General features: G+C 39.2%; 1 pseudogene; it reads left to right on the top strand.

Annotated features, from left to right (window-relative positions):
* Positions 1-5,836: 5,836 nt before the first annotated feature.
* LOC106724154 lies at positions 5,837-6,508 on the top strand (annotated as a pseudogene).
* The last annotated feature ends 1,105 nt before the right edge of the window (positions 6,509-7,613 follow it).

Raw genomic sequence — 7,613 nt, 5'->3', positions numbered from 1 at the left:
TTGTTTGTTTGTGTGTTTGTTTTGCTCTAATGAGAATATAATTCTCTCTAGATAAAGAGGAAAACATGGTGATAATAACTTCCAGACTGAAGTGAAGTAAGTAAAGCAGCAGTCCTTTTTAAGTAGATGTTCCAATGATAGTCACGTGGCTTTTTTCCCCCCTGTGTGTGTGTGCCAATAAGTTGTGTTTAGCAATCAAGGATAAAACACATTTATCCCTTCCCCCACAGCCTTCTCTCCAGTCCATGCAAAACAAATTGGAGTGAAACAACACCATCTGCTCATTTCACACTCAGTGACAAAGCACATCAACTCCTTCTCAAGATTAGGAAGTCCAAACTCAAAAAGACACTCTTCTAGTTATGCAGGGGGAAAAAAAAAAAAAAAGCCTCCGGAAAACAGGAACTCTATAAGATTAGAAGAGTCCATTATTTCTCAAAACATGACATTACAAGGGCTGAGCTGATGAGGGCTAAAAAGCCAAGGGCTTTCTTACAAGGGTGTCACATGGAGCTTTACCTAAGTGGCAGAAAGTCCTGTTTCACTTGCATTTTCATGATTTGTGGCTGCTGCTTTAAATGAGGAAAATATCAGTAGAAAAAGACCATCATAATCACCAGAGCTCTTGCATCCAAGGCTGAGAAGAAGACAATGAAATAGAAATATAAGTCACATTCAATTTGAGTCTTATTTTATTTCTATATTTTTCTTTGCTGTAGCAACTACTTTTTTTTTTGCAATCACTTAAAAAATCCAAATCCCTAATTAAGCTCCATTATTCTATTCAGAGATGATGCTTTGAATTAGAGAGGAAACTCAGTCATTTGATTCTAACCCTATTTACTTTACTCCGCCAAGCTCTGGGGTCAGAAGTAAAGATAAGAAAGGGTTCTTACTAATTCATATGAATGCCTCCAGAGATTAGAAGGATGGCAGGCATTTGGCTTTGGCAGCAAATCTTAAGCTCCACACAGTTCTAACTAGCCACCCTTTAAATAATGCTGCTCCAGAGGCCCCCTGGAACAATAAGTAGCTAGACTTGTCTTAGGGACCAGACCATTGCAATATATAGTCTTTAAAAAAATCGAATTTCATGCCACATACAGCATGCTTCACTGGTATGTGTATTGGTCATTTATGATCTCCTGGAAGAAACAGGAGAGTAATATAAAAGGGTAAATTGTGACATGCTAAGTACCAAACAAGTATACCTCTTTTTATTCATAAAGCTGTTACACCAGAATTTTGAGATTTGGTAAACAAGACATTTTAACTTGAATTCATTCATTCATTCATTCAGCCAATGGTTGGTGTGTCCACCTGCCCAACAAACATTACCCCAGTACCTACAGGGCCAGCCCTCAGAATTATAAAGACAAGTAAGGCATGGTCCCTGCCCTAGTGGGAGAGGCAGACCTGCAAATCATGCAATCACAGAACTGTGTTTAAGGTGAACAAGTAACCAAAAAAGAGGAAGCAGTTGGCTCTATGCGGTTAGTAATGGAGGGGTATGGGATCCTGGGCAAGGAAAGCTTTCTAGAGGAGTTGATATATGAAAGAGGAGTTAAAATTTACCAGGCATGTGCATTCTAATCAGAGGGCACAGCTTGAGCAGAGGCATGAAAAAGCATAGGATAGCTAAAGAGCTAGAGGCTGTGTGATATTGCTGCCGGGTCTTGTGTGGCAATATTAGAGAGGAGCCTGGAAAAGTAGGCACAGGTTAGAGTAAGATAGATATTATAGGCCATGTTTAGACATTTCTCTGTAGACAATAGGCATCACTAGCAGGATTTCATGAGAATATGTTTAGAAACATCTCTGTGATGGCTATAAGGAAAACGGATAGGAGGAGCATAAGAACAGGACAGGAAACCCAAGAAGAGGGCAAATCGTTATTGTGTTCCCACTATGTTGCCTTTTTAAAGCTTTGATCCTTTTCAGCCGTTGTATTTCTAAACTAAAAATACCAATGTTAGTCAACCCAGTGTTTTAAATATCATGGATCTTTAATATTTTTAGTGCATACTGGGGTTGAGCATACAATTGAGTCTGCTTGTGGCCACTCGGCCAATCCAAGGGCTGAGGGAAATCAGTAACTCAGTTTCACCTATAAACCCTTGTGCCTCAGTGCTGGGATCAGATGAAGTTATAATAAACAAGCTCAATTAGAGCAGAGCTGGAAGCCAAGCTTTGGTTTCCTGACTCCGGTTACACTGTCCTTTTCCCCTAATTCAACCATGCTGCCTCTTGGAGCTGTGCTTTAGGAGAATTTCTGTCTCAGGGTATAGAAAAATGGGTAAGTAGTCCATAATGGCCAATCAAGGAAGCTGGAGATATTCAGGACTGGAGATAATCATGTTCACTCACAAATACAGGGTGGGGCAAAAGTTGCTTTACAGTTGTGAGTACGTGAAACAGAGTTTGTTCTTATATTATTATTTATTGTATTACTTTTCATATTAACAACTGTAAACTTAGTTTTGCCCCACTCTGTATCTTTTGGTATCAAAGTCAGAAGACGAAAAATGAACAGTGTGGTACATAGATTATGTTCTAAGTTGAATTGGTCCACATTATTGTTCGTAGTTGATGAAATATCTCTGGAATCTGGCACATGTAGACACAGAGATTTTAAATAATCTATGAAAGTAAACTAGTGAGTGAGTAGTAAAGCTAGAAGCAAAAAATAAAAAGTCAGTCTCTTTTGATTTATAGCTAAAGTACCCTACTTGCAAAGGTAAGCCGTATATACCCTTTCCTTCTCATTAGAGTTTTTGTGTTGGCAAAAAAGGATCATGCAATAATGTTATTTTTAATTTGCTATTTGGTCTATGAATAATTCATTTAAAATCTCAATATCTTTTAAGCTTATTTTGGGGTCCAAACCATTGATTGAAATATCAGACTGTTTAACATAGCAGTACAGTACATGGCAATCTTCAGGAAAATGTCTTCCCTTTCTGTGCAGTTACACACTTCTGGTGGATTCCTTTTGCATTATATCACATTGTATTACATTACAAGATTTTCTTCTTGCCATTAACTTTACAATGCAATTATTAAAGGAATTGTCTGATTTTTTCCTTAATGTTTGTTTCATTGTGATTAAAAGAGCTAAACTGAATCTTCTGAATGTATGTCAAGTTGGCAGAAATAGTAGAAGTTATTCATCCTCACCTTATTTTTGTATTCAAAGTACCACATCTAGGACTAAGAAAGGAATGCATGCTGTTGGTAACATTATACTTCTTAGTTGTCCTGCTGAGACTGACAACACAGTAGCCAAACAACTGTACTAATTTCTGGAAGCCATTTGTGACATTGATACTTGGCTCATTATGAACTGCAGCAAATCCCTCAAATAATTTCATACTGCTCCGAAAGTTGCTGTCATGCAATAAAAGCTCTCAATGATTATGACTTGGGCTAGATTTGTGTTCTACTTACAAATTTCCATTTGGTGTTTCTGTTTGTGTTTGAATCAGGACAAAGGTAACTTGGGACTCCTGACTTCTTTCCATACTTCTTTTAATCAATACAAATCAAAAGCAGTCTCAGAAATGACTCCTTGTCAATACTTCCAGCCAAGTCAGAAGTAAGTGCCATGTCTTCTAAGGGTTGCATTTTCTCAAGAAAGCGCTATTCAGGCATATCTGTTACTTCAATTGGTCTAATTTAGTGGTTTAGTCAGTGAGCGAGGGCCTCTGTCACTCAGTGGAGTAATTTGATTTCTAAGTCACTAGTAAGGGACTAAAAACCATCTGAAACGGTAACACCATGTCCTGAAAGCAAATGTTCAGATCTTAACCTTCTTGGCGGCTTAGCTGTCAGGGAAATGCGGTGGTCTCTGATGCAGTCTTCATCTAGGATCAGTGCCCCTCAGTGTCATCTGGTTAGAGAATCTGACTTTGACTATCATTTCCTTCAGAATGCTGGGAGGTGACAGAACGAATGTTCCCTTTGGAAAGTCAATTCCCCAAAGTGATTCTTTTCTTCTCAACTGCCTTTAGCTGGCAAAAGGTTCAAACCGACAGCCTTGAAGATAGCATTCCAGGGCATGTTACAGAAAGGGAGCATGTTCTTCTCAAAGGCTATCAATCTGTCCCCTCACTTCATTCAGAGGACATGAAATAAATCTTCTGCTCAGATATGTGCTTTGAAAAAGTGGTCACACTGTGACTGAGATGACTTAAGACTTCACCCCACTGGGAGAAATGGTGGCTTGGATTATGTAAATAAGAGAGGAGGAGAATGGAACCAAGATAACCTAAAGTATTGTATTCTTCCTCTCTTAATTCCCTGCTCAACTCAGCTGATCAACATAACATCAAAAATAAGTATTATTTCTAGAAATTGTAAAGCTATCTCACTTGCATTCCTGCCTCTAGAGTAAAATCTCAGCAGATTATAAAGATATTTATTATACTAGCTAGGAATCTTTTGGTGGCAAGTGACAGACAACCAATTCAAATTAGCCTAAGCAAAAAGAAAGATTTATTAGACCAAGATTGGGGCATTTCACAAAACATAAAGTATAGTTGAACAACTGTAGGTACAGAGATGGAGCTGCACCTCAGGAACACCAGGAATGACGACATTTAAATTTGTCTCATTAATATGCCGTGATTTTGTTTGTCAGCTTCATTCTTCTGTGCTAGAAGCTAGTTTAGAAGTTAGTTATCTCCGTGTGCTGAAAAACACAGTTCCTGGTCTCTGAGTAGTACTCCAAGTCAAAGAGTCTCTTATGGGTTCAATTTAGGTTAGGCACTCATACACGAACCAATTGATTGTACCCAGTCTATTAGGATACCAAGATTGGCCAATCTCAGGTCAGATGTCCATACCAAACTCAATCAATTGTGGCCAGAAGACAGAATCACATGGTAGCTCCAACAGTAACCAAGTGCTTGGAAGAGAAGGGGTAACTGACAGGCACTCCCACAGGTATCCACTAAAACAAAAAGAAAAATGTTAAAAATAAAAACAAAGCAAAGATATAAAGAAAGTAAAACTCAAGGCCAAAGTCATTCAGCAAAGAGAGTAATTTTATTTTGATAATAGGTAGTATTTCAAAATAAAAACAATCATAAAACATCAGGTAACTTATTATCAAAAACATATTAGAAATATAAGGCGAAATAAATTGTGTATCTGTAAAACTAAAGAAATTCCATTAAAAAGCTATTTAAATTGATAAAAAAAAGAGCTTAATCTATAATAATAAAAGCATAATATGCTAATTAGACCAGACGTCCTTCTGGATGACCTTCCAGACAAAGCCAGGGTTGCGAGGGAAGCCCGGGTCCTGGGTAGAGGGAAGCTAAAAAAAAGAGCTTAATCTATAATAATAAAAGCATAATATGCTAATTAGACCAGACGTCCTTCTGGATGACCTTCCAGACAAAGCCAGGGTTGCGAGGGAAGCCCGGGTCCTGGGTGCCAGAGGGAAGCCAGTGCCAGTGCCGGTGCTGGAAGCCAGGGGAAGGAAGGCCTACTCTTGCATGAATTGTGTGCATGGGGCCTCTAGTAAAATCATAAGATTAAATATACAAAAATCAATAGCTAGCCTGTGTAACAGCAATAATTTATTTAAGATGTGAGTTAAAAAAGAAAATCCTGCCATCCACTCTTCAGCAGCCACTCAGGGGTGGTGGAAGAGCCAGTGAGGAGAGCATGGCGGGAGTCGCTGGATAACCCAGGGGAAAGCAAGGCCTAAGCCTGTGCATCTAGTCACCACCTTCGGAAACACCTCAGCCATCCTCATCCTCAGCCTTTGAGACCAGCCAACACCTTTTTTTTTTTTTTTTTTAACCTTAACTCCTATTGCTGAACAACCATGAGCTCCCAGATTCGTCAGAATTATTCCACTGAGGTGCAGGCTGAGGTCAACCGCCTGGCCAACCTGCATCTGCGGGCCTCCTACACTTACCTGTCTCTGGGCTTCTATTTCGACCTTGATGATGTGGCTCTCCAGGGCATGGGCTACTTCTTCTGAGAGTTGGAGGAGAAGAAGCACAAGGGCGCTGAGCTTCTTTTTAAGATGCAAAACCAGTGTGGTGGCTTCATTATCCTCCAGGATGTGTTGAAACCTTCCCAAGATGAGTGGGGTGAAACTCAGGATGCCATGGAAGTTGCCCTGGCCTTGGAGAAGAACCTGAACCAGTCCCTTTTGGGACTGCATGTCCTGGGTTCTACCCATGCAGACTCTCATCTCTGTGACTTCCTGAAGAAACACTTCCTAGATGAGGAGGTGAAATTCATGAAGAAGATGAGCGACCAGCTGACTAACCTCTGCAGGCTGGCCAGCCTCAGGCTGGGCTGGGTAAGTATCTCTTTGAAAGGCCCATCCTCAAGCACAGTTAGGAGGCTTTGGAACCCAGAGGTCTTTGAGGGGCCCCTCTGCATTCCCCTGTGTGACTTTTGCCTGGGCATCTCCCCAAAACCACTAGCCATTCTTTTAACCACCCTTGAAGCCCTCTCCCATGCATTGGATCAAATGGAAACAATAAAGCTTTTTTGCAGCAACAGAAGAAGAAGAAGAAGAAGAAGAAGAAGAAGAAGAAGAAGAAGAAGAAGAAGAAGGAGAAGAAGAAGAAAAAGAATTAAAATTCTTGGCCCTGGCCAGGTAGCTCAGTTGGTTAGAGCATCATCCCAATATGTCAACGCTGAATGTTGCATCCCTGGTCAGGGCACATACAAGAACAGCCAGTGAATGCATATATAAGTGGAACAATAAATCAATGTTTCTCTCTCTCTCTCTCTTCCTCTCTAAAATCAGTCAATAAATAACCCTAACTGGTTTGGCTTAGTGGATAGAGCATTGGCCTGCGGACCAAAGGGTCCCAGGTTCAATTCCGGTCAAGGGCACATACCTAGGTTGCAGACTCCTCCCCGGCCCGGGCCCTGGTCATGCAGGAGGCAACCAATCAATGTGTTTCTCTCACATTGATGTTTCTCTCTTTCCCTCTCTCTTCCACTATCCCTAAAAATCAATGGAAAAATATCTTCTGGTGAGGATTAAAATCAATCAATAAATTAAAAAAATAAAAAGTGTAAAAAAATAAAAAAGGAAACCCCATTCCTAATAGCATAAAAAATACAAAATGTTGGGGAGCAATCTTGGATGAATATTTGATCAAATTAGTATACAATTTATTTAGAAGAATAAACCATTAAGGATAACAAAAGAATAGATGCTAAAGGATAATTAGCCCTGCCTGATATCAGAATGTCTCATACTTGAATAATTAAAACATGTGTTATTAATGCAAAATAGATAAATTAACAAGATCCTGATATGCTAATATATGAAAAATATAACTGCACAAATGAATTTATGAGGAATAATTATTCAGCAAAGAGTGTTAAGACAACTGGTGGTTATGTAAAGAGAAAGCAACATGCCAACAAAATTAAGAGTTGATCAAGAATCTGGAAAAGGTATTTGCAGCAAGTATAATAAAAGTTAATTTCTCTACTCTTTAAAGGCTCATTCAAATAAATAAGTAATACAAATAAGCAAAGATTACAAAATAGTATAAATGCCCTGTTATTTCCACCTCAAAGGTTGGAATACAAATTGGTAAAACCCTTTGAAATGTAATTAAGAACAC

The sequence above is a fragment of the Myotis brandtii genome, unplaced genomic scaffold (genome assembly GCF_000412655.1).
Source record: "Myotis brandtii unplaced genomic scaffold, ASM41265v1 scaffold74, whole genome shotgun sequence".
Taxonomy (NCBI): domain Eukaryota; kingdom Metazoa; phylum Chordata; class Mammalia; order Chiroptera; family Vespertilionidae; genus Myotis; species Myotis brandtii.
This window is presented reverse-complemented; position numbering and strand designations above follow the sequence as displayed.